At 44.7% G+C, this 24284-nt stretch overlaps 1 non-coding gene across 1 annotated transcript; it reads right to left on the reverse strand.

Annotated features, from left to right (window-relative positions):
• Positions 1–17425: 17425 nt before the first annotated feature.
• Positions 17426–17497, reverse strand: trnae-cuc (transfer RNA glutamic acid (anticodon CUC)). Its single transcript has one exon. It is a non-coding gene; the product is annotated as a tRNA-Glu (tRNA).
• Positions 17498–24284: the final 6787 nt, after the last annotated feature.

Here is a 24284-nt window from a genome sequence, read left to right on the forward strand (position 1 = left end):
TAGGAAAATTAAGAAATTTTGAGTGAACAATGGTGGCACGGGTACAGAATTATTGTAGATAGTTTCGGCAGCTTCCATTGATTGTAAATCTCTGGATTCTTTCTTGCTGCTTGTTGTTTTAATGGTCACCTGCCCTCCACCCCTTTCGGGTGAAGGACATCCTGGAAGACCAAAAATGGATGTTCCTCCACCTAATACATGCCTGTGAATGGAGCCATCGCTCTTTGAAAATGATGATGAGAGCAATGGCTCACGCACACTATTCCACTTTCCTCCATTGCTCTTGAGAATCTAAAGGGGGACCTTTGCCTCATCATAACAGAAAGACTAATTCCATCAGCCCTTGTCAAGCAGGTCCACTCCCCCAGGGAGGCTGAAGGTTCGCTGTTGCGAGTTGGCTGCCATTCATCACAATGACCCTTGTCGGCATCCACCTCCCTCCCTCCTTCGCTAACGGTGACTAGAGTGAATGGCTAATGGCTCAGGATGAATGGCAGCTCGACAACTTGATAGATCTCTTTGTTATGAGAACATCCTGGGCCAGAACTGATGCCTTGTGAACTTCACCAAACGGTCCAAATCAAAAAGAACAAAGCTCTTAACAGTCTCCCCATGATTATTGGAGTGTCCCTTTAGTTGTTCCGTTCAGTTCCACCAACCCAAGGAGACCCTTCTCACACCTCAATGTTTTGCAGTTGGACCTTGAGGGCACTGCCTAGTTGCTGAGCTGCCTTTCTCTCTATTTTTAAACCTTCCTCTACCACCTTTCTCCTCTCCCTTTTGCCCTTTAACTTCCATCCCCATCACTATTGACCTCCCCATGTGACCTTTACTCTCCCCTTTATTGCCCACAAATATCGTCTCAATACCCTGGACCTGATAATCATCAACCTGAACATGACTTCCCTCCTCGATAAACCCGCATCAGTCAGCATGTCCATGCCCACTGATCCTGCCCACTCTCATTGTCTGTGCCATCACTCTTGTCCCCCTCATGATCCTCCCAATAAGACCTATACCCACCATATTCACACCCTGTTGCTCCCACCTTACCACACCCCATTTCTCCCTCTCACTGTCTCATTATCACCATCCCTTTGTCCCATCAACATGCTCAGTTCTCCCCCCATGTTTCTGCCATTGGCTCCAGTGAGCCCTCTTGACAAAACACTCCCCCTCCCTAAATTCTCTCTGGGACAGTGGAAGATTTGCCGGGGGACTCGAGATTCCGGTCGATGGGCCTGATAATGGTTATCAGATGAAGATGGGTTCCCGCTGACCTGTAGTGAGAAAGTCAATCCGGCCACGATTCGGACCCGGTTTCCCAATGTTGGGAAACTGATTTCTGGACTCCTGCCACAATTCCCACCAATGGGATCATAGAATAATAGAATCCCTACAGTGCAGGAGGAGGACATTTGGCCCATCGATTTTGCACTGACCCTCTGATTGAGTGACTTATCCAGGCCCTCTCTCCCGCCCTACCCCCATAATCCCATATATTCACCATAGCTGATCCATCCAACCTGCACAGTTGGGACACTAAGGGGCAATTTATCATGGCCAATCTACCTAACCTGCCCATCTTTTGACTGTGGGAGGAAACCGGAGCACCCTGAGGAAACCCAGACAGGCACGGGGAGAACATGTCTCTATACAGTCACCTGAGGTCGGAATCGAACTCGGGTCCCTTGCGCTATGCGGCAGCAGTGCTAACCACTGTGCCACCATGCCGGCCAAATGATATTTACTGTCATTTTTATTAAGGGATAAATATTGACCAAAGACACCAGGGATAACTCCCCAGCTCTTCTTTGAAATAGTACCAAGGGGATTTTAACATCCACCTGAGAGGACAGCCAGGGCCTTTATTTAGTATCTCTCCTGAAAGATGACATCTCTGACAATGTTACACTCCCTCAGTACTGTCAGTCCTGATTTTTGTGCCAGAGGCTTGGGACTGTGAACCCACAGTGTACTGGCTCAGGGTTGAGAGTGCAAAAAATTGAACCAAGGCTCACATGAGCAATGGGTTTACAGCAGAATTGGAGCACTGAGCGGAAGATCCATTTCCCCACCAGGTCACCACAAAGAGGAAATCTTACTCTTTCTCATTTGATGTTCTATCAAGAAGGTTTGGATGATCGGGTGGCACAGTGGCTAGCGCCTCTGCCTCACAACGCCAGGTACAAGGGTTCAATTCCAGCCTCGGGACACTGTCTATATGGATTCTGCACATTCTCCCTGCGTCTGCGTGGGTTTCCTCCGGGTTCTCCGGTTTCCTCCCACAGCCCAAAGGTGTGTGGGTTAGGTTGACTGGCCATGCTAAATTTCCACAGAGGTATTCTGTCAGAGGTCGCAGGGTAAATATGCGGGTTTACTGGGATAGGGCCTGGGTGGGATTGTTGTCATAGACTCCCCACAGTGCAGTACCACTCGGCCCATCGAGTCTGCACCGACCACAATCCCACCCAGGGCCTACCCTATTTTGTCGGTGCAGGCTCAATGGGCCAAATGGCCTCCTTCTGCACTGTAGGGTTTCTATGATTCTATAACATTAGGAGAACCTAATCCTGTCTTGCCAATGCTAACTCATGCAAACTTTACGGCAACCTCACCCTATGCTTTCAACTGGGTGTTATCGAATAATCATCTTTTAAAATTTCTCTTCCCCAATATCTGCAATTATGATCCTAATCAAACAACACTGCCCCTCCAATAAAAACATCCCTAAGAGTCACAAATTGGTTGAGATTAAAAGATTTGTACACACCTGTTGTATACTCTTTGTAAAGCATTAATCTGTTTTAATAATACAACAGCTGTCAGCAGTTTATAAATCTACACCAGGAACAAGCAACATGAGCGTGCTTATAAAATAGAACATAATGAATGTTTCTCTTAGCAATTAATGACAGCTTTTCTTAAACATGATAAATGCTGGCCTGGCTATTGTTTTCTGTATTGATGAAACTATAAAAGTAACAGGTTTGTCCTGAAATCTCGTTGTAAAAACTCTTGAAAAAGTTGTACATTTCTGGATGAGTTATATCTGAATCTTTAAGAAGGTGATATATTCATAATTGTCGATAAGCGGTGTCACTGATCAGGAATGGTAATTTTCTATCTGTTGATTGTCATTTTTTTTCCCATTATAATAAGGCATTCAACATATTTTTTTCTTGTGATATTTCATCATCTACCCCGATCTCATGCGCAAGTCTCTTGACCAGCTTTGACAAAAGGCCATCTGGACTCGAAACGTCAGCTCTTTTCTCTCCTTACAGACGCTGCCAGACCTGCTGAGAATTTTCCAGCATTTTCTCATTTGGTTTCAGATTCCAGCATCCGCAGTCATTTGCTTTTATCTCAATCTTCTGTTTTCCTATCTGTAAATTCTAAACATTAAAGGTGAAGGGTTTCAGTTGCCTATACTTCCTGGCTTGCTGTCTGTGAGAGTACTTAAATGTGATTGGCTGCTCACTCTGTTTGGCGAGACAGCTTTTTCCTGGAGATTCGCCCTTGCTCCCAGCTGAAAACTGATATCGGGAAAGAAGAAATCTGTGCCACAGGGATAGGTATATCATTGTGTGTCACTTTAATTCTTCAAGATCAGTAGACAATTCCATTGTTTCACCACTGACTACAAAATCCAACCCAGTGAAAGCAGCATCATTTGAAGCCCGCACAGCCCTGATTCCTCCTCTCGCCATCCGAAAGATGTTCTTCTCTATTTTTGATTTCCCCCTTTTTAAGTGGTGACACATTTTCCTCAGTTTTGGAATGATCCAATCCTCTAACACTAATTCCACAGCAAATCTGACATAGGGTAAAATCAGAGGGTTGGTTCATTGTACGTACTCAAAACTCAGGATGGTACAATGTAGCCTCCAGTACATTCACATAATGAGAGAGGGATTAAGGAAAGAAAGATGAACAGGGCAAAGACCACAGACAAATTGAACATTTTTGTTTCACATGAGTCCAGAGTCCAGAATCCGACAGTGTATTCCTTCAGAGAGGTTAGCTGGCTTAAGCTGGTGTGGGGTGATCCACTTTTCCTGTAATCCTGACTTCCACGATGGGAAAAGTGCATAGAGCTCACTCAGTCTTGCAGTAGGGCACTGGTACAGAAGTTCAGAAGTTCCATTAGAAAATAGTGTAGATGAGGGCGGCACAGTGGCACAGTGGTTAGCACTGCTGCCTCACAGCGCCAGGGACCCGGGTTCGATTCCCGGCTTGGGTCACTGTCTGGAGTTTGGATTTCTCCCCGTGTCTGCGTGGGTTTCCTCCGGGTGCTCCGGTTTCATCCCACAGTCCAAAGATGTGCAGGACTAGCTCGGGTAACTACATGGAGTATGGGGACAGGGCCTGGGTGGGGTTGTGGTCGGTGCAGACTTGATGAGCCAAATGGCCTCCTTCTGCACTGTAGGATTCTATGATTCTATAACTTAAAGCTGGACAGAGCTCTGTTTCTGCAGCTACTTTGTTGATGGAAGATGCCAGGCTGCCTTTATTGAGCTCCATGAAGCAATATTGCAGGTTTCTAGCAGCTTGGGATGTGACATAACTCCCATTTTTTCGCCTCGGTTTGGACAAAGCATGTCCATTCCTGATATGGCTTGTTAAGATATCCATTAGTCAGTTTCAGAAGTTTCAGGGCCCCACTGTTCCCGCAGGTATATCATCTCTGTTGGTCAGAGCTTTTCCTTCGAGATGGAAAGGGTCCTGGTACAGTTCCTTGTAATTTGATTTCTTTAATAACAGGGGTGGGAGGGGGACTTTTAAAAATTTGTTCATGGGACATGGGCATCACTGGCTGGCCAGCATTTATTGCCGAACCTTGGTTGCCCAAGGGCATTTGAGAGTCAACCACATTGCTGTGGTTCTGGAGTCACATGTGGGTTCGATTCCCCGCTTGGGTCGCTGTCTGTGCAGAGTTTGCACATTCTCCCTGTGTCTGCATGGGTTTCCTCCGGGTGCTCCGGTTTCCTCCCACAGTCCAAAAGACTTGCTGGTTAGGTGCACTGGCCATGCTAAATTCTCCCTCAGTGTACCCGAACAGGCGCCGGAGTGTGGCAACTAGGGGATTTTCACAGTAACTTCACTGCAGTGTTAATGTAAACCTACTTGTGACATTAATAATTAAACACGTAGGCCAGAATAGGTAAGGATGGCAGATTTTCTTCCCTGAAGGACATTAATGAACAAAATAGGTTTTTCCGACAATTGACAATGGTTTCATGGTCATCAGTAGATCCTTAATTCCAGATTTTTTTTTATTGAATTAAAATTCCACCATCTGCCATGGATGGGATTTGAACCCAGATCCCCAGAACATTTGCTGAGTTTCTGGATTAATAAACTAGTTATAATACCACTAGGCCATCACCTCCCTAACACCTCTTTAGAGATAATGAGACGCTTGCCATTTTCAAAAGTCTAGAAATTCCTCTTGTGTGAGTCATAACTCATCAGGCTTCAGTCAGTGTAAAGCCTCTGTCTGTTTTAAAATTCATAATTTTATTAAGTAACCAGGAAGATATACATCCTTTTCTTCATGTCTTCTGAGCATGAATTAAGGAAATGTCGTTTACACTATCTTTTGCATTTTTATTCTATGACTTACATTGCTGCCATATGGTATGACAAAAGCAAACATTAATAACGCTTCAAATAACATGCAGAAAAATAGTATTATCCAGGATATAGGGTACTTGCACATAATAAAACAGATTTACTGAAAAATCGAAATAATAAAACCGCCATCTGTTTCTACCTCAGAAAAAAAATCCAACGTCTAAACTTTTCTTCCCACCTAATCTTCGACTGAACAGCTTTGTAGACCATCTGATATGAGCCATTTCTGCCTTAATCCTAACAGAAAAAGAATAGAATGGAAATTAAAGGGTATGAGCACAGATTTTGTGTAGATCCAAAAGGGAATACTGGACCACAAAGCTGGACATTAACACAGCATTGCCCTTATTTATGTTCCAGCAGATCAAAAATGTAATAGCTGGATTAGTGTATAGAGAAGGGATTTGAGAGGTAGGATGAGTAACCAATGGAGTTAAGATTTGAAAACAAAACCTATGTTTGAGATGTAAACTATTTTTCAGGCTACCTTTGGAAAACAAATCTGAAAATGATCCCTTAAAGTGTCACTATACTTTCTTTTGGTGACGGTCTAGTGGTATTATCGCTAGACTATTGATCCAGAAACTCAGCTAATGTTCTGGGGACCTGGGTTCGAATCCAGCCATGGCAGATGGTGGAATTTGAGTCCTTGACTAATTCCATAGTTGTTTGATCTCCAATGCGTTTCTCGTTTGGTGGCGGCATGGTGGCACAGTGGTTAGCACTGCTGCCTCAAAGCGCGAGGGAGATGGGTTCGATACCTGGCTTGGGTCACTGCCTGTGTGGAGTCTGCACGTTCTCCCCGTGTCTGCATGGGTTTCCTCCGGGTGCTCCAGTTTCCTCCCATGGTCCAAAAGACATGCTGGTTAGGTGCATTGGTCATGCTAAATTCTCCCTCAGTGTACCCTAACAGGCGCCGGAATGTGGCGACTAGGGGATTTTCACAGTAACTTCATTGCAGTGTTAATGTAAGCCCACTTGTGACACTAATAAATAAACTTTAAATGTTTATATCAGTACCAGTAGAATGCCAGGAGATCTGTGTTACGCTGCTGGCGATACACTGAAGACTGGACCAGAAGTGAAGGAGTTCCTCTGTCAAGATTGGTATGTTTTGACATTTGAAGAGCGCTGATAGGAACAATTGTTGCCCCTTAATATTAAGGAACATCTCTTATGGTCCATTCCAGACCTCCAGGGAGCTTGGTTTTGCATCAGACTGGAGTGTCAAGGAACCTGAACACATTGAGACCACCTACCGGAAGCGGTTCCGTGGCACCTTAGTGCAGTCCATTGTAAAACTGGCAGCTTGACTCCTGGGTTACAGCGAAAGTTGAAACAGAGAAAGAAACACCCTATGTCATAGAAGGCCAATCAGCCCATCATTGCCCGTGCTGCTGTACATTCACAAATAGCCATTTTCACAGCATGATTAGGTCCATATCAGTTAAAGTCCCCAATATTTTACCAACAGTTTTGTCTATAGGGTTATTTATGCTGTCCGAGCCACAAATAAAAATCCCTGTGGGTTCCAAAAGATTTGTCAGAGATTAATTACATTAATCGAACTCACTGCTGAAGAAGCAGTTTTCATTTTGGCTACAGTCAGAGCATTAAAAGTGCTGGAAGGTGCCAAGAAGAAGCATAATAAATGTTTAGGGATATGGAGAGACAGATTACTCCCTTGTGTCAGGAGCTTCTCTATAATGCTAATGTGAGCTAAACAACCACTTTAAAATTCGTACAGGTTCAGATAAATATTACTTTGTCAAATATCCAAAGTAGTTTCCAAGACATTAGTGCCAGCATATGCCACAATGGAGATTATAAACAAGCTTGCAGGACACATTTTATCACATATTTGTGCTTGATATGAAAGAGAGCAACACCGCATGGGCTGCAGTGGATGGTGATTAACAATTAGACTGTTACAAAGATCCCAACTGCCAGTAATAAAAGCTTGATACCCGAGGCAGTTTAATTAGACTAACCATCTACAGAATGTTAAACATATGCACAATACAAAACAGCGGAACGTAAGGTATACAAGTTTTACTCCTTAATACCAAGCAAGTTAAGCAAAGGTCGGAATCTTACCACCGTTCACGCCAGCTGGATTTCCCCATTCTGCCGCATTTGGCTAGCCGCCAAATTCTCACTGCAGCGGGAGCATGGCAAGAACGGCAGGTACAATCGCACCCAAGATTTGTTTTTATTGTTGTACAGCTGTTCGGTTTTATTTTACTGTGACATGCTCATTCGGCCTCAACATAAAAGTTGCCATAGCCCGAGATGACGATAGGCTGCCCTCCCCTTTGAGGGGGACAGCTGACCTGAGGGTAACCACACCTCAGGTGAGGGGCAAGGTTGAAAAGACCAGGCCTTCACGAATAACCTCGGTCAGTATGGAAATTGAACCTGCGCTGTTGGCGCTGCTCTGCATCACAAACTAGCCACCCAGTCAACTGAGATAAACTAACGTGCATAGACTATGGGCAATAGCTTGGCCGAGGTCTATAGTTCCTCCCATCAGTCTTACAGAATAGTGGTTCAGTTAAAAAATTAGAAAAAAACTTTGCAACCATAAGGACCGATAGAAAGCGGAATTCTAATGAATCAACATTAAATGTTAACTCTTTCTTTTTTCACAGCTGCTGTCTAATCTGCTGTGTTTCCTGGTTTTATTTGCCGTAGAGACTGGGTTGCTCTGTAAGCCAACATTTCTCTGATCAAATCTTGGTCAGGCCACACCTGGAGTACTGCAGCATGAACACTTACTCTGTCTGTGTGAGTATTGGTGAGCTTATTTTCCAATTGAAAAGCGTAAGTTTTTTTTTGTGGTCATATTTAAATTGTGTCAAAGCTTTTGGTGTATTCAACAGATTTCAAATAAACCTCAACCAAAGCAACCATTATATTCGCAATGTTGAAAAGGATACCAACTACATCTCCTGTAAGAGACCATGGGAGATCAATAATATGAATTGGGAACTACCTTGACCTAGATCCTTAGAGCATTAATGTCTTTGTGGACTAAAAATAACGTCTATTTTAAACCCTTAATGACATGCATTATCCTCTCTGTAACACTGTACGCGTGTGTGTCCGTAATGAGAGAAAATACAATGGTTCCGAAAGTTGAACAAGGCACCTAAAACCTTTGTAGTCGAGCAGACATTCCGTGCCATGCACGGTGTCAGAAGTATCAAGTGTTGGAAAAAGTTGAGGTACGAACAAGCAATGTGCCTTTCATCTGGAGGAAGAAAACCTTGTTTTGTCTGTGACATTGGAAAGTTATAGGGCAGCTTTCATGTCAGCCGCAAGTGAAGTGTCTCAAAGAATTCAGGAAAGGATGTTAAAAGTGGATAAAATGGATGTCATTTTTATAGCGGTCTGTGAGCATGAAAGACTGCTTTCAAATAAAATAACAAAGGAAACCAGAAGACTAAAGAATTATATTAGCTTCATGCAAAACAGAGTATTCTATGTCCAATTGAGAACCTCCTTCTTTCTTTTCTCTATATCGTTGGTGCTTACATAGACCAAGATCACTGAATCCTCCCCCTCCCACTGTAAGTTCCTCTCCAGCAGATGTCCCGAACTCTGGCACCGGGCAGAGAACACAGCCTTCGAGGCTCACAATGCTGGCTACAGAGAACAGTGTCTATTCCCCTGACCATACTATCCCCAACTATCCCCAACATTTGTCCAGTTGTGGGATAATTTTTATTCTACAAGTGACTTATTGAAGGACCTTTATGAGGGTGAAAGAAACGCCATGGTTCCCGACTTAATATTTTTGATTTGATTGAAACATTCAAGATCATAAGTGTTAATGTGAGCCTACTTGTGACACTGATAAATAAACATTAAAACTTTTAAAAAAGGATTTAATAAGATTGGAGGCAGTCCAAAGGAGATTCACCAGGCTAATTCATGGGATGAGAGGGTTGTCCTCTCAAGAGAGGCTAAATAGTCTGAGTCTGTATTCTTTAGAGTTTAGAAGAGTGAGGGGTGACCTTATCAGATCCTGAGGGGGCTTGACAGGGTAGGTAGTGAGGTGTTTGCACTAGTGGGAGAGTCTCGAACAAGTGGGCATAGCTACAAGATAAAGGGCTGGTCATTTAAAACGGGAGGTGAGTAGAAATTTCCTTTGGCAGAGGGTGGTGAATCTCTGGAATTCTCTGCCCCAAAGGGTAGTGGAGGCTGGATCATTAGAATTATTTAAAGTGGAGATGGATAAATAATTGATAGATCGAGGAATAGAGGGCTATGGGGAAACGGCACAGAAAAGGAGTTGAGGCCGGAATAGATCAGCCCATGATTGTACTTGTGGTGAACCATCATTGGTTCCCACCAGGTAGTACTGAGCCAGGGTCTGGCCAGTACTATGAGTCTGTATATATGTTGCTGTTGGGGTTAGGGTTGGGTTGTTCTACTTGTTACTGTTGGGGTTAGGGTTGGGCTGTTCTACCTGTATTATAGTTATTATGGTACATCCCAGTCGGGCTCCGCCTCCTGGGAGAGGTATAAAGGTCACTGCTCAGTCTGGGACCCCTCAGTCTGGGATCGTGTACTATACATGGTAGCTCCATTGTAATAGTAAATAAAAGCCTTTATTTCCTTGAGCATCTCTAGCCTCGTGAGTTATATCGCGCATCAGTACTGAATGGCGGGGCAGGCTTGAAGGGCCTGGTGGCCTACTCCTGCTTCTATGACTTGCATTCACTTTTCTGCCTGTCCTCCCCATAACCCTCGATTTCCCCTCCTGCCACTTGTAGATCAAAGACGTGTCAAACTCAGCCTTAAATGTGTACAATGACCCCTCTTCTCTGTCGAAAAGAATTCCAAAGACTGATGATCCTCTGAGAAGTAATTCCTCTTCATCTCCATCTTAAATGGCTTGTCAAGCCATGCCCTTGGTTTGGTGTGAAGCCTAATCAGCCAGGCCTGAGTTACACTGCACAATTCGGATATCAGCCACTAAAATTGGTGTGAGAGCCTCCAAAGAGGTTCTCAAATCAGTTGGCTCCAGTGCAATCAGGAGATAAGAGTGATGCTGGATTCAGCTGCTATTTGCATATTGCTGCACAGCTGAACCTACTTTGCATCAATGCAGAAGCAGCAGTATAACTGAGGCCTGAAATTGATTGCGCTTCCAGCAGAGGGAGCCAGGTCCTGGAATTAACACAGTCAATCATTATTGGGTAACCTGTCAGCTGGGAGTTGTACATCAGTTCGAACTCTTGAAGAAATGCTGCACAGACAGCTATTTCTCTTTAATTTTATTCAGTTCCATGATAAATCAGAAACCCTGTGTCTTGAATAATGTCAGGAATAACTTCCCTATCAGTCTTCTCATTCTCTGTAGGTTTTGGGCAATCTTCACTCAGTACTTCAACTATGATGCAGCCAAGATTGGGAGCTCAGTGGTGTGGGAACTAACAACACAAACCTGACTGCCACCGCACGTTCTTTACTCTGCACACAGTTCCTGTCAATAGCAAATACAGTGATCTGTTCAAAGAGATTTTCTTGCTGATGGCTCGGTGGGTAGCACTCTCATCTCTAGTTTTCGGTTCCAGCCCTACTCAAAGGCTTGCGCACAAAACAATCAAAGTTGATACTCCAGTGCAGTACTGAGAGTGCTGCCCTGTGGGAGATGCTGTCTTTCAGATGAGATTCTAAACTGAAGCCCCATCTACCCACTGAGGTAAATGTACAATCTGCCATGACATTATTACAAAGAGAAGGGGAGTTATCTCTGGTGTCCTGGCTAATATTTATCCTTCAGTCAACAGAAACAGAATATCTGGTCATTCTCACACTGCCATGTAACTGAGTTTGCTGTGTCTAAATAACATTTCCTACATCAGGGCCTCATTCATGGCGGGATTCTCCGATGTCGCTGAGAGTGACCAAATTTTCCATTCTCGCTGCCAACAGGTCCCACCATGGACGAGACCGGAGAATCTCGCCTGGGGTCCACACTTCAAAAAGTGCAATATAAATGTAATTCCATTTTGTTTTTCTTTCCGATTCTGATTATTTGTCTCAAAAAATAAGAACTTTCTTTTAGGTAAACGTTTCCACAACTTTTTCCAGACCATTGCATTGACAAATGCATCCAAACATTCAGAAAGGAAAAATGCTGTAATTCTGGAGATTGGAAATCAAAATAGGGCTGGAATTTTAGGTTGTGATGAAAAATCAATGATCTGAAATGTTGGGTGGAATCTTGTGGAGGCGACCGGGGTCTTGGGCTGGAGAGTTGGCAAGACCCCAACATTGCTTCTTTTCAAGAAGGTCTGCCCTACCTTGTGCCACCCAGGCACTTGACAGGACGTCGGTGGGCCTTCAAGGACCCCGGAGACAGAATCCCGCCTGCCAAGAGCTACTGGACAATAAGAGGTTGGCAGCTCTTCTGTACTCAGCAGCGCCACCAGCAGCTAAGATGACCACCTAAGGCCTCAGATCAATGGGGGACTGGAGAGTGATGAGTGTTGGGAAGTTAGCAGTAAAGGCCAGGGTGGTTCTCAACAGCACCCCCCCAATCAGGTACAAAGTATCCATGAACGAGCAACCCCACTCTGTCCTGGGAGATTGCAAGCATCGTACATGTTGTGCTCCCCGCGTAGCGAGCACTGCACTTACTGCTGGGTTAATACCAGCAATGGTGGGATGTGGCCCTTAAATGGGCATTAATCAACTGGTGACTGGGTGGGAAGAGCATCCATAGCCCTGCCCACTATGGACTTTTAAAAATATCTTCACGAAAAGTGGGTGTTATTGTCTGGACCAGCATTTATTTCCCCTTTCCTAATTGCTCCTTGAACTGAGTGGCTTGGCTAGACCATTTCCAGAGGGTATTCAGGAGTCAACCACGTTGCTGTGGATCTGGAATCACATGTAGACCAGAAGGATTTCCTTCCCTAAAGGATAGTAGGGAACAAGATAGATGTTTAACAACAATCAAGTGGTATCATGGCCGAGCGGTCTAAGGCGCTGGATTAAGGCTCCAGTCTCTTCGGAGGCATAGATTCGAATCCCACCGCTGCCAGAAATGATTTGGGTTTGTGGGCAGCAGGGTAGCACAGTGGTTAGCACTGCTACCTCACAGCGCCAGGGACCTGTGTTCAATTCCCAGCTTGGGTCACTGTCTGTGTGGAGTTTGCACGTTCTCCCTGTGTCTGTGTGGGTTTCCTCCGGTTTCCTCCCACAGTCCAAAAGACGTGTTGGTTAGGTGAATTGACCCGAATAGGCGCCGGACTGTGGCGATTAGGGGAATTTCACGGTAACTTCATTGCAGTGTTAATGTGAGCCTTACTTGTGACTAATAAATAAACTTTAACAATGGTTTCATGGTCATCGATAGATCTGTAATTCAAGAGTATTTTTATTTAATTCAGATTTCACAATTTTCCATGGTGGGATTCGAACCCTGGTTCCCCCTGAGTCTCTGGATTGGTAGTGCAGTGATAATACCACAACACTGCTGCTTCTGCATTTCACTCTTAAACGGGCTGAAGGTAGGAAGGTGCCAGTGTCCACCACCTTCCCACCCAATTGAAATGGCCCCTGTCACCTAAATCTATTTGAAGAAAGGCTACAAGATTCTGCCATTACCTCTGTTTCTCTCTCCATGGAAGCTGCCAGACCTGCTGAGTATTTGTAGTATTTTCTGTTTCAAATGCAATGTGCTCTCATTCTTTTATCACGTAGTCGCTTTGCAGGAGTCACAGCTGCTCTAGGTAGGGCAAACCTACACAGAGAGAGTTACATAAAAGGGCTGAACCAGTTGATCTTGGGGGAATGATATGCTGACACCTGTAGTATCTGCTTTAAATGTGGTGTTTGAATATAACACCATGGAAACAATTCGACACAAATGGGCGGAATTTTCCTGTCCCTCCCACCACAGGAATCCTAGCGGCTGGGACACGGACAATGCAAAGGTCCATTGGCCTAGGTTGGAAATTCCCGGCCTTGGGGCGAGCGCGGCCAGAAAATCCCGCCCAGACATGTCGAAGCAAAAAAGCCATTGCAGAACTTAATAAACCAGTCTGAAAATGGTGAAACATAGCTGATTTTCTTTGGTGAGATAGAAAGTTGAGGTGACCAGAACACCTTTTTCAAACTATCAAACATAGGGCGGGCCACTTTGGGTTGTGACTCTTATTGTGGGAAGGTCAGTCACTAATTGGTATACTCAATTTTGGATGAGCAGACATTTCTTCCAATTAAGTATGGGAAAGTCTTGATGCCATTATCTTCTGTTTCCACTTCAAACACATTTTCCCTCACATGTAAGTCCAACTCTTCCAGCCAGCATCTCAGGCTGAACCAAACTATTTATGATGCTTGGCATTGTACTTGAACCTGAGATGATCCTATTACCCAAGCCTATCTACTTCCATCTTCTTAGCATCATTAGCCTCGATCTCAGGTGATCTGCTGTAACTTGCATTGCCCACATTTGGTGGCAGGGTCTTCCACCGCCAAGGCTCTAGGCACTGCAGATCCCTCCTAAATCTCTTTACTTTCTCAGTTCTCATTCTTCCTTAAATCCGCTGTCTAAAACCTACCTCTTTCACAAAACCATTGGCCATGCGCCTTAACATCTCCCATGGGGCTTCATTGTCACATTTTTTGCTGATAACTCTCCAATGAAGCATTTTGGAATGTTTTACAACATAGAAGCATAGAAAATAGAAGCAGGTGTGGGCCATTCTGCCCCTCGAGCATACACTGTCATTCATTTTGATCACTGCATTCAATATCCTGATCCTGCCTTAGAGTCATAGAATACCTACGGAGCAGAAGGAGGCCATTTGGCCCATCGAGCCTGCACCAACAACAATCCCACCCAGGCCCTATCCCCGTAACCCCATGTATTTATCCTGCTAATCCCTCTGACACTAAGGAGGAATTTAGCTTGACCAGTCAACCTAACCCACACACCTTTGGGCTGTGGGCAGAAACCAAAGCACCCGGAGGAAACCCACGCAGACATGGGGAGAATGTGCAAACTCCACACAGAAAGTCACCCAAGGCCGGAATTGAACTCGGGTCCCTGGCATTGTGAGGCAGTAGTGCTAACCACTGCGCCACCATGCTTTCTCCCTCCCTGTCCCCCCCCCCCATATCCCTTGATCCCTTTAGCCCCAAGCACTATATCTAATTTCCTCTTGAAATTATACGTTTTGTCTCAAGTATTTTCTGTAGTAGTGAATTCCACAGATTCACTCCTCTCTTGTTGAAGAAACATTAAAGGTACTATGTGACTGCATTAAGAAAAGTTCCATGGTTACTTATACAAAAATGTCAACTGACTGATGCCAGTGAATTGCCTTAGATGAGCAATGGAAAATCTGAAAAATAATGGGCCAAGGATGGTCTGAGCCTTTGATCTAAATATTGTTTAGAAAGATTCCTTTCCAATTGCTGTGCCCCTTTAATCCCCACAGGACTACACTTTGGACTGGAGAGTGAGTCTCCAATCCAAAGCAGAAATGCCGCTTATCAACAAAGGGACACCACGTTCTGAAAATAGCCATGAACTGTGAATTAAAAAGGAACAATCAAACTGCACCATGCCAATATAAAAAGGTTTCAAAAATTGTTGACAATTGAGAGACACAAAGTATCAGTGTCTCGATATTCAAATGAATTCACGAGGTTACTGCAGGATCTAGTAAGTGACTGAATAATAATTTCCATGCTGCCTACTGTTCTAAGTGTGTATCCTCTTTGTAAATGTATAAGCTCTTTAGTTTTAAATGCTTTAGCGAAGTCGATTGTAGTGCAGTCTTGCATGTCCTCACCTAGAACTGTCTTTCTGTCCTTGTGCTCCAAGCAGGAATGTTAAGTAGTTCTATTTTCTGGATTAAAGTGCATGGAAAAAACAATATAAATCAATGCAAACTTGAAAGTCTTATATTAAAACTATCTCCAGAGGGTAAATTCACTGACCTTGCATTCCCAGTGAGGAGCCATGCTTGAAGGATAGATAGATTGGAGCTATATCACTGAACCGTATTCTCTTCGCTAATGGCTCGCAACAATTTTATGCAATCGTCAGTGGTCTGGTAGGTCTGCCTGCGGTGCTGGAAGATAAGGAGGAACAGTGGAAAATACAAAAGAGCAGGAGGAGTTGGGAGAAGTCGGCACTGCACGGATAACCATACCCACAGTGAGTCTTCACGGAGCACTTCTTGGAATCCATAGTGGGAAAGCGTGAGATGATACACTTTGGTCGGAAGAATTGAGGCATAGACCATTTTCTAAATGGGGAGAGAATTCAGAAATTGAAAGCGCAAAGGGACTTGGGAGTCCTAGTTCAGGATTCTCTTAAGGTTAACTTGCGGGTTGAGTTGATAGTTAGGAAGGCCAATGCAATGTTAGCATTCATTTTGAGAGGATCAGAATACAAAAGCAGGGATTTACTGCTGAGGCTTCATAAGGCTCTAGTGAGACCACATTTGGATTATTGTGAGCAATTTTGGGCCCCGTATCTAAGAAAGGATGTGCTGGTCTTGGAGAGGGTCCAGAGAAGGTTCACGAGAATTATCCCAGGAATGAAAAGCTTGAAAAGTATGAGGAGCATCTGAGGACTCTGGGTCTGTACTTGGAGTTTAGAAGGATGAAGGGGGAATCTCATTGAAACTTACAGAATAGTGAAAGGCCTGGAGAGAGAGGATGTGGGGAAGATGTTTCCATTCATAGGAGAAACTAGGATCTGAGGGCACAGCCTCAGTGTAAAGAAACGACCATTTAGGACTGAGATGAGGAGGAATTTCTTCAGCCAGAGGGTGGTGGATCTGTGGAATTCATTGCCACAGAAGGCTGTGGAGGCCAGGTCATTGAATGTATTTAGGACAGAGATAGATAGGTTCTTGATTGGTAAAGGGATCAAAGGTTATAGGAAAAAAAGCAGGAGAATGGGGTTGAGAAATCTATCAGGCATGGATTGAATGGTAGAGCGGACTCTGGGCTGAATGGCCTAATTCTGCTCCTATATCTTATGGTCTTACCTCAACCTCAGTGACAATGTATCAAACACATGAGCTTCAACAAAGCGGCTACCAATTAAGACCCCCCCACCCCCAATGTCCCCATGTGAAAGCCTGGACAGTACTGCTAATAACTGTCATGGTGACTTTGGCTCTTTACCTTTATGCCATTGTCACATTCCAGCCTACAAAAAAAAAGACATGCGTTAATGTGGCAGCTGTCTTAACCTCTGGACACCTCACAATGCACTCAAACCCATGAATGTAGTCGCAGTTGCGTGTTGAGATTAGCAGGAAGTCAATTTGTGCATAGCAAGGCCACACAATAAAGACCAGTGATGTGTTTGTGTGTGAATGCCCAAGAAGCTGGGAAGAATCCCACCACTCTTTGAAATCGTGCTGTAGGATCCTACGCACCCAGAAGAGAAGGCAGGCAGGGCACTGGTTTAAAGATAAAGTTTATTTATTAGTGTCACAAATAGGCTGACATTAACACTGCAATGAAGTTACTGTGAAAATCCCCCAGTCACCACACTCTGGCGCCTGTTCGGGTACACTGAGGGAGAATTTTGCATGGCCAATGCACCTAACCAGCACGTCTTTCGGACTGTGAGAGGAAACCGGAGCACCCGGAGGAAACCCACGCAGACAGGGGGAGAATGTGCAGACTCTGCACAGACAGTGACCCGAGCCGGGAATTGAACCCAGCTCCCTGGCGCTGTGAAGCAGCAGTGCTAACCACTGTGCCACTGTGCCGCCCTAGCAAACCATAATTCCCTGACTGGGAATCGAACCCAGGGCGCAGCAGTGAGAATGCTGAATCCTAACCACTAGACCACCGGGGAAGTTATTCAGTCTCTATCCAAAAGGAGTTAACGGTCTTTATACAAATCTAGAGTCAGGGATGCGGAGGAGGTGGGAGTGAGGGTTCAGTTTGATGATTGGGAGGGGTGAGAGTGGGGGTTCAGTTTGGTGATAGGGACAGGGAGGGAGTGAGGGTTCCGTTTGGGGAGAGGGAGGGGTGGAATAAGGGTTCTGTTTGGGGTGAGGGAGAGGTGGGGGTTCAGCTTAGGGTTAGGATGGGGTTGAGACCGAGGATGAGGGTTGGAATCCCGGATCGGGAGGGGTGGGGTTGAGGGTGGATTTGGGAATTGCGTGGGGGTGAGGGTTGGGATTTGAGGTTAGGGAGTGGGTGGGGGTGAGAGATGATTTTGGGGTAGAGGAAAGAATAAAGTGAATGTCTGTGTAAAAAAGCAAATGATTGTGGATGCTGGAGTCTGAAACCAAAAGAGAAAATGCTGGAAAATCTCAGCAGGTCTGGCAGCATCTGTAAGGAGAGAAAAGAAGCTGACGTTTCGAGTCCAGATGACCCTCTGGACTCTGCTTAATTTTTACATTTGAAAAACATTGTTTAACAATGTGAATTATTTATTACTTCTTCATTCTAACGGTTTTTATCGCACTTTTTAATCTGGGGCTGTCCTGTTTCGCATCTCTACACTACCACCTATCTCTGTACCGCTGCACCCACCCTGGCATCATGCCATATACTGCTTCTCTCACTGCTGCTGCAGATTTATTGACTTCAGTTTAATAGAAATCCTGGGAATGGTTAGAAGGAGAATTGCTTTGTGTCGACAAGATGCCAAAATTATTAATAAAGTCAATTATTTGCTTTGTATAGAACTAGACTCGTCGTTTGGTTATCTGCCTGCAATGGACGGGAGGCAGACATTGTCCAGTATCATTGGTGAGAGCACTAAATCCCTTTCATGCTCTGGCCTTACTTACGTTGAGTTGGTGAGTTTCTTCCACGTATTTCCAAACTCTCTGAAGCAGCTTGCCATTTTGAAGGGGTGTGAAATCTAGCACAAAACACGGAGGGCTGAGAAGAATAAGAGAGAGGCAATGAACAACATTGATAAAGGGACCAGGCAGAGGGTGTGGGAAGTACAGTTGAGGGCTCAAAGCTGTTAAAGAATAAAATTGCTCAACCTGCTTCACTTTAATCATTGCTGGTTATTGCCTCAAGCATAGTGGGAAGGATTAAGGTGTTTTTTTTATTATTCATTCGTGGGACATTGGTGTTGCTGGCTGGCCAGCATTTATTGTCCATTCCTAGTTGCCCTTGAAAAGGTGGTGGTGATTGATACAACTGAGTGGTTCACGAAGCTATTTCAGAGGGCATTGCTGTGGCCCTGGAATCACATGTAGGCCAGATCAGGTAAGGACAGCAGATTTCCTTCCCCAAAGGAACCCCTCGTGAACCAGATGGATTTTCCTGACAATTGACAATGGTCATCAGCGAATTCTTAATTCCAAGTATTTTTTACTGAATCCAAATTCCACCATCTGCTGTAATGGGATTCGAACCCAGGTCCCCAGAACATTAGCTGAGTTTCTGGATTAATAGTCTAGTGAGCCATTGCTTCCCCCTGCAAACTGGCCCTATGCGTGGAGCTGAGAAACAGGAAAGGTATGACCACATTAATGGGGTTGTATTATAGACCACCCAATAGTCAGCGAGAATTGGAGGACCAAATCAGCAGAGAGATAGCTGACAACTGCAAGAAACACTAAGTTGTGATAATAGGGGATTTTAATTTTCCACATATAGATTGGGACTCGCATACTGTTAAAGGTTTAGACGGGGTAGAGTTTGTAAAATGTGTTCAGGAAAATTTTCTACGTGAGTATATAGAGGTGCCAACTAGAGAGGATGCGATATTGGATCTATTGGGAAATGAGTTAGGGCAGGTGATGGATGTGAGTGTGAGGGAACACTTTGGATCCAGTGATCATAATGCCATTAGTTTCAACCTGATCATGGATAAGGATAGATCTGGTCCTCGGGTTGAAGTTCTGAACTGGAAAAAGGCCAAATTTGATGAAATGAGAAGGGATCTGGGAAGTGTGGATTGGCACAGGCTGTTCTCTGATAAGGATGTAAATGGAAAGTGGGAGGCCTTCAAAGGAGAAATTTTGAGAGTGCAGAGTTTGTATGTTCCTGTCAGGATTAAAGGCAAAGTAAGTAGGAATAAGGAACCTTGGTTCTCGAGGGAGATTGTAACACTGATTAAGAGGAAGAGAGAGTTGTATGAAATGTACAAGCAGCAAGGAACAGATCAGGTGCTCGAGGAGTATAAAAAGTGCAAGAAGCTACCTAAGAGGGAAATCAGGAGGGCTAAAAGAAGACATGAGGTTGCTTTGGCAGACAGAGTGAAGGAAAATCCAAAGAGCTTCTATAGGTGTGTTAGGAGCAAAAGGATAGTGAGGGATAAAGTTGGTCCTGTTGAAGACCAGAGTGGTAGACTGTGTATGGAACCAAAAGAGGTGGGGGAGATACTAAATGGTTTTTTTGCATCCGTATTTACTGAGGAAATGGGCATGGAGTCTACGGAAATAGGGCAAATAGGTAGGGAGATCATGGAACCTTTACAGATTAAAGGGGAGGAGGTGCTTGCTGTCTTGAGGCAAATCAGAGTGGATAAATCCCCAGGACCGGACAGGGTATTCCCACGGACCTTGAGGGAAGCTAGTGTTGAACTTGCAGGGGCCCTGGCAGACATATTTAAAATGTCAGTATTCACGGGGGAGGTGCTGGATGATTGGAGGGTGGCTCATGTTGTTCCATTGTTTAAAAAAGGTTCTAAAAGAAATCCGGGAAATTATAGGCCAGTAAGTTTGACGTCGGTGGTGGGCAAGGTATTGGAAGGTGTGATAAGGGATAGGATCTACAAATATTTGGATAGACAGGGACTTATTAGGGAGAGTCAACGTGGCTTTGTGCATGGTAGGTCATGTTTGACCAATCTATTAGAGTTTTTTGAGGAAGTTACCAGGAAAGTGGATGAAGGGAAGGCAGTGGATGTTGTCTACCTGGATTTCAGCAAGGCCTTTGATTGTAGGAAGGTTCAGTCGCTGGGTATACATGGGGAGGTAGTAAATTGGATTAGACATTGGCTCAATGAAAGAAGCCAGAGAGTGGTTGTGGAGGATTGCTTCTCTGAGTGGAGGCCTGTGACTAGTGGTGTGCCGCAGGGATCGGTGTTGGGTCCATTGTTGTTTGTCATCCATATCAATGATCTGGATGATAATGTGGTCAATTGGATCAGCAAATTTGCTGATGATACAAAGATTGGAGGTGTAGTGGACAGTGAGGAAGGTTTTCAAAGCTTGCAGAGGGATTTGGACAAACTAGAAAAATGGGCTGAAAAATGGCAAATGGAATTTAACGCAGACAAATGTGAGATATTGCACTTTGGAAGGACAAACAAAAGTAGAACATACAGGGTAAATGGTAGGAGTCTGAAGAGTGCAGTTGAACAGAGGGATCTGGGAATACAGGTACAGAATTCCCTAAAAGTGACGTCACAGGTGGATAGGGTCGTAAAGAGTGCCTTTGGTACATTGGCCTTTATAAATCGGAGTATCGAGTATAAAAGTTGGAGTGTTATGGTAAGGTTATATAAGGCATTGGTGAGGCCGAATTTAGAGTATTGTGTACAGTTGTGGTCACCTAGTTACAGGAAGGATGTAAATAAGGTTGAAAGAGTGCAGAGAAGGTTCACAAGGATGTTGCCGGGACTTGAGAAGCTGAGTTACAGAGAGAGATTGAATAGGTTGGGACTTTATTCCCTGGAGCGTAGAAGATTGAGGGGAGATTTGATAGAGGTGTATAAGATTTTGATGGGTATAGATAGAGTGAATGCAAGCAGGCTTTTTCCACTAAGGCTAGGGGAGAAAAAAACCAGAGGGCATGGGTTAAGGGTGAAAGGAGAAAAGTTTAAAGGGAATATTAGGGGGGGCTTCTTCACGCAGAGGGTGGTGGGAGTGTGGAATGAGCTGCCGGATAAAGTGGTAAATGCGGGGTCACTTTTAACATTTAAGAAAAACTTGGACGGGTTCATGGATGAGAGGGGTGTGGAGGGATATGGTCCAAGTGCAGGTCAGTGGGACTAGGCAAAAAATGGTTCGGCACAGACAAGAAGGGCCTCAGGGCTGTTTCTGAGCTGTAATTTTCTATGGTTCTATGGAAACAACAAAATTAACATCAAGCTCGTAATTGTCTTACTGGACTCCAATGTGCATGCGGCTACGAAACCCCACACGTCCTGTCGAGAGAAATGGCCCCCTAAATCGAGGCATGTTCAAAATTTGCAGAGGGCAGCCAGAAAGTGGGTCTTAATGGTGAGAATTTCTTTTGCGATTTTCAGCTCATTACTACACCATCCAGGCTTTTTAAAAAACCAAGGTGGTAGAGAGATAAAAATAGGAGCCCTTGTGATTTGTTGGCTGCAGCTGAACTGAGTGAGCAAGAAAGCAGTTGGATTATTGCATCCTTCAGGGAAGGCAGCCTACGAACCTCATCTGGCCCGACCTATGCACGATGCCAGCTCCATGGAGGCTCACGATACCTCCAAGACAATTAGGGATGAACAATAAATGCTGTTTTGCCACTGTCACCCATGTTGCTCAAGAACTAACACAAAGCCAAAAGGCCAACATTTAATCGTGTTGTTTCCTACTTCAATAATCAGATAATCTTAGGGGGAACTGGTCCATTGGAACCCAGGCTTGGAAACTACAGGATCTGAATACATGACAGTGATGAATAGAATAGCCTAAATAATTATCACAGCTGTTGAATAGATACAAATACCCCCGGTGGCATAGTGGTTAGCACTGCTGCCTCACAGCGCCAGGGATCTGGGTTCAATTCCAGCCTCGGTTCACTGTCCGTGCAAAGTCTGCATGTTTTCTCGTGCCTGCATGGGTTTCCTCCCACAGGAACAGTCCTGTGGAAGGACTGTTCTTCCTCCCACAGTCCAAAGATGTCCGGGTTAGGTTGATTGGCCATGCTAAATTGACCCTAGTTTCAGGGGATTAGCAGGGTAAATATGTGGGCTCACGGGAATAGGGCCTGGGTGGGATTGTGGTTGGTGCAGACTCGATGGGCCGAATGGCCTCCTTCTGCACTATAGGGATTCTATGAAAACAGGATTGTTATGGAGTGTGTGTACCTCATAGAAATACTGATGAGCTGATGAAAATAATCCTCAAATGTAATTAATATCAAAATCAGACATAAATAAGGGAAATATGTAAAACAGATTGATATCATTGAGCTTCATAATAGCAGAATGTGACTTGGCAAAGTGCTATCATCCCTGTCTCTCAGTCAGAAAGCTATGAAATTAATACCCTGGGCAGTCCCAGTGAAGAGGCCTCTGGCCTTTGAATGCTGGATGGACTACCTCATAGGTCAAGCGGATTACTTGCATCTAATTAGGGAGCTGATTAGTGGGAATGCACTTAAGGTGAGAGGGGGAAAAGTTCAAAGGAGATGTGAGGGGCAGGTTTTTCACACAGTGTGGTAGTTGTCTTGAACACGTTGCCGGGGTGGTGGTGGAGGCAGATATGATAGGGGCGTTTAAGGGGCTTTTAGATAAGCACATGAATATGCAAGGAATAGAGGGATATAGACTAATGGGCAGGCAGAAGGGATTAGTTTAATTTTGCGTCATGTTCGGCACAGCTTCTATCTCCAAAGGTGTGTAGGTTAGGTGGATTGGCCATGCTAAATTGCCCCTTAGTGTCAGGGGGATTAGCAGGGTAAATATGTGGGATTACGGGGATGGGGCTTGGGTGGGATTGTTGTTGGTGCAGGCTCGATGGGCCGAATGGCCTCCATCTGCACTGTAGGGATTCTATGATTCCACGAACATTGTGGGCCGAAGGGCCTGTTCCTGTGCTGTACTGTTCAATGTTCTATGATTTGATTCGCCCCCATCATTTTACTTCACCACAAGATTCCACTAGTCAGGTCAACGACCTATCCATTCGGTATGGCAGTAAACATTCATAGAATCATCTGATCCTTACAATGCAGAAGGAGGCCATTTGGCCCATCGAGTCTGCACCAACCACAATCCCACCCAGGCCCTATTCCCGTAACCCCACATATTTACCACGCTAATCCCCTGACACTAGGGTCAATTTAGCATGGTCAATCAACCTTATCCACACATCTTTGGACTGTGGGAGGAAACCGGAGCACCCGGAGGAAACCCACGCAGACACGGGGAGAATGTGCAAACTCCACACAGACCGTGACCCGAGGCCAGAATTGAACTCGGGTCCCATGGCACTGTGAGGCAGCAGTGCCAACCACTGTGCCAGCGTGCCGCTCCACAATTGCATTGCATTGTGTGAAATGAAGGCTTTATTTAGGCTAAAACAATTAAAAGATCGGAAAGTAAGGGTTAGGCAGTTAAACTAACCATCTGATTAGAAAGACCACTGGATTTATCCATGATTGATGGAGAGTTTGCTGATTTCAGTGGTGTCAATGTTGCCTTGAGATCCCTGAGTTATTCTGAAGCTGGAAGATTTTATATTTGCATAACGAGTGAGAGAATTCTTAATGATGCCCTCGAAAGCTTCAATGTTGTGTGTGAAAAATGCAACCCAGATGAGCAATCTGTGGGTTGTTAGCAGCTGTGGAACTGATCCCCATATGAGGTCCAACTATCAGGATAATAGGAGACAAAAGGCAGCAAAAATAGAGAATGAAATCTTTAAATTGAGGCTAGTTAACAAAACATAAGGAAAGGATCTTACTGGGTAATC

Source organism: Mustelus asterias, chromosome 27 (assembly GCF_964213995.1).
Source record: "Mustelus asterias chromosome 27, sMusAst1.hap1.1, whole genome shotgun sequence".
NCBI classification, from domain to species: Eukaryota; Metazoa; Chordata; class Chondrichthyes; order Carcharhiniformes; family Triakidae; genus Mustelus; species Mustelus asterias.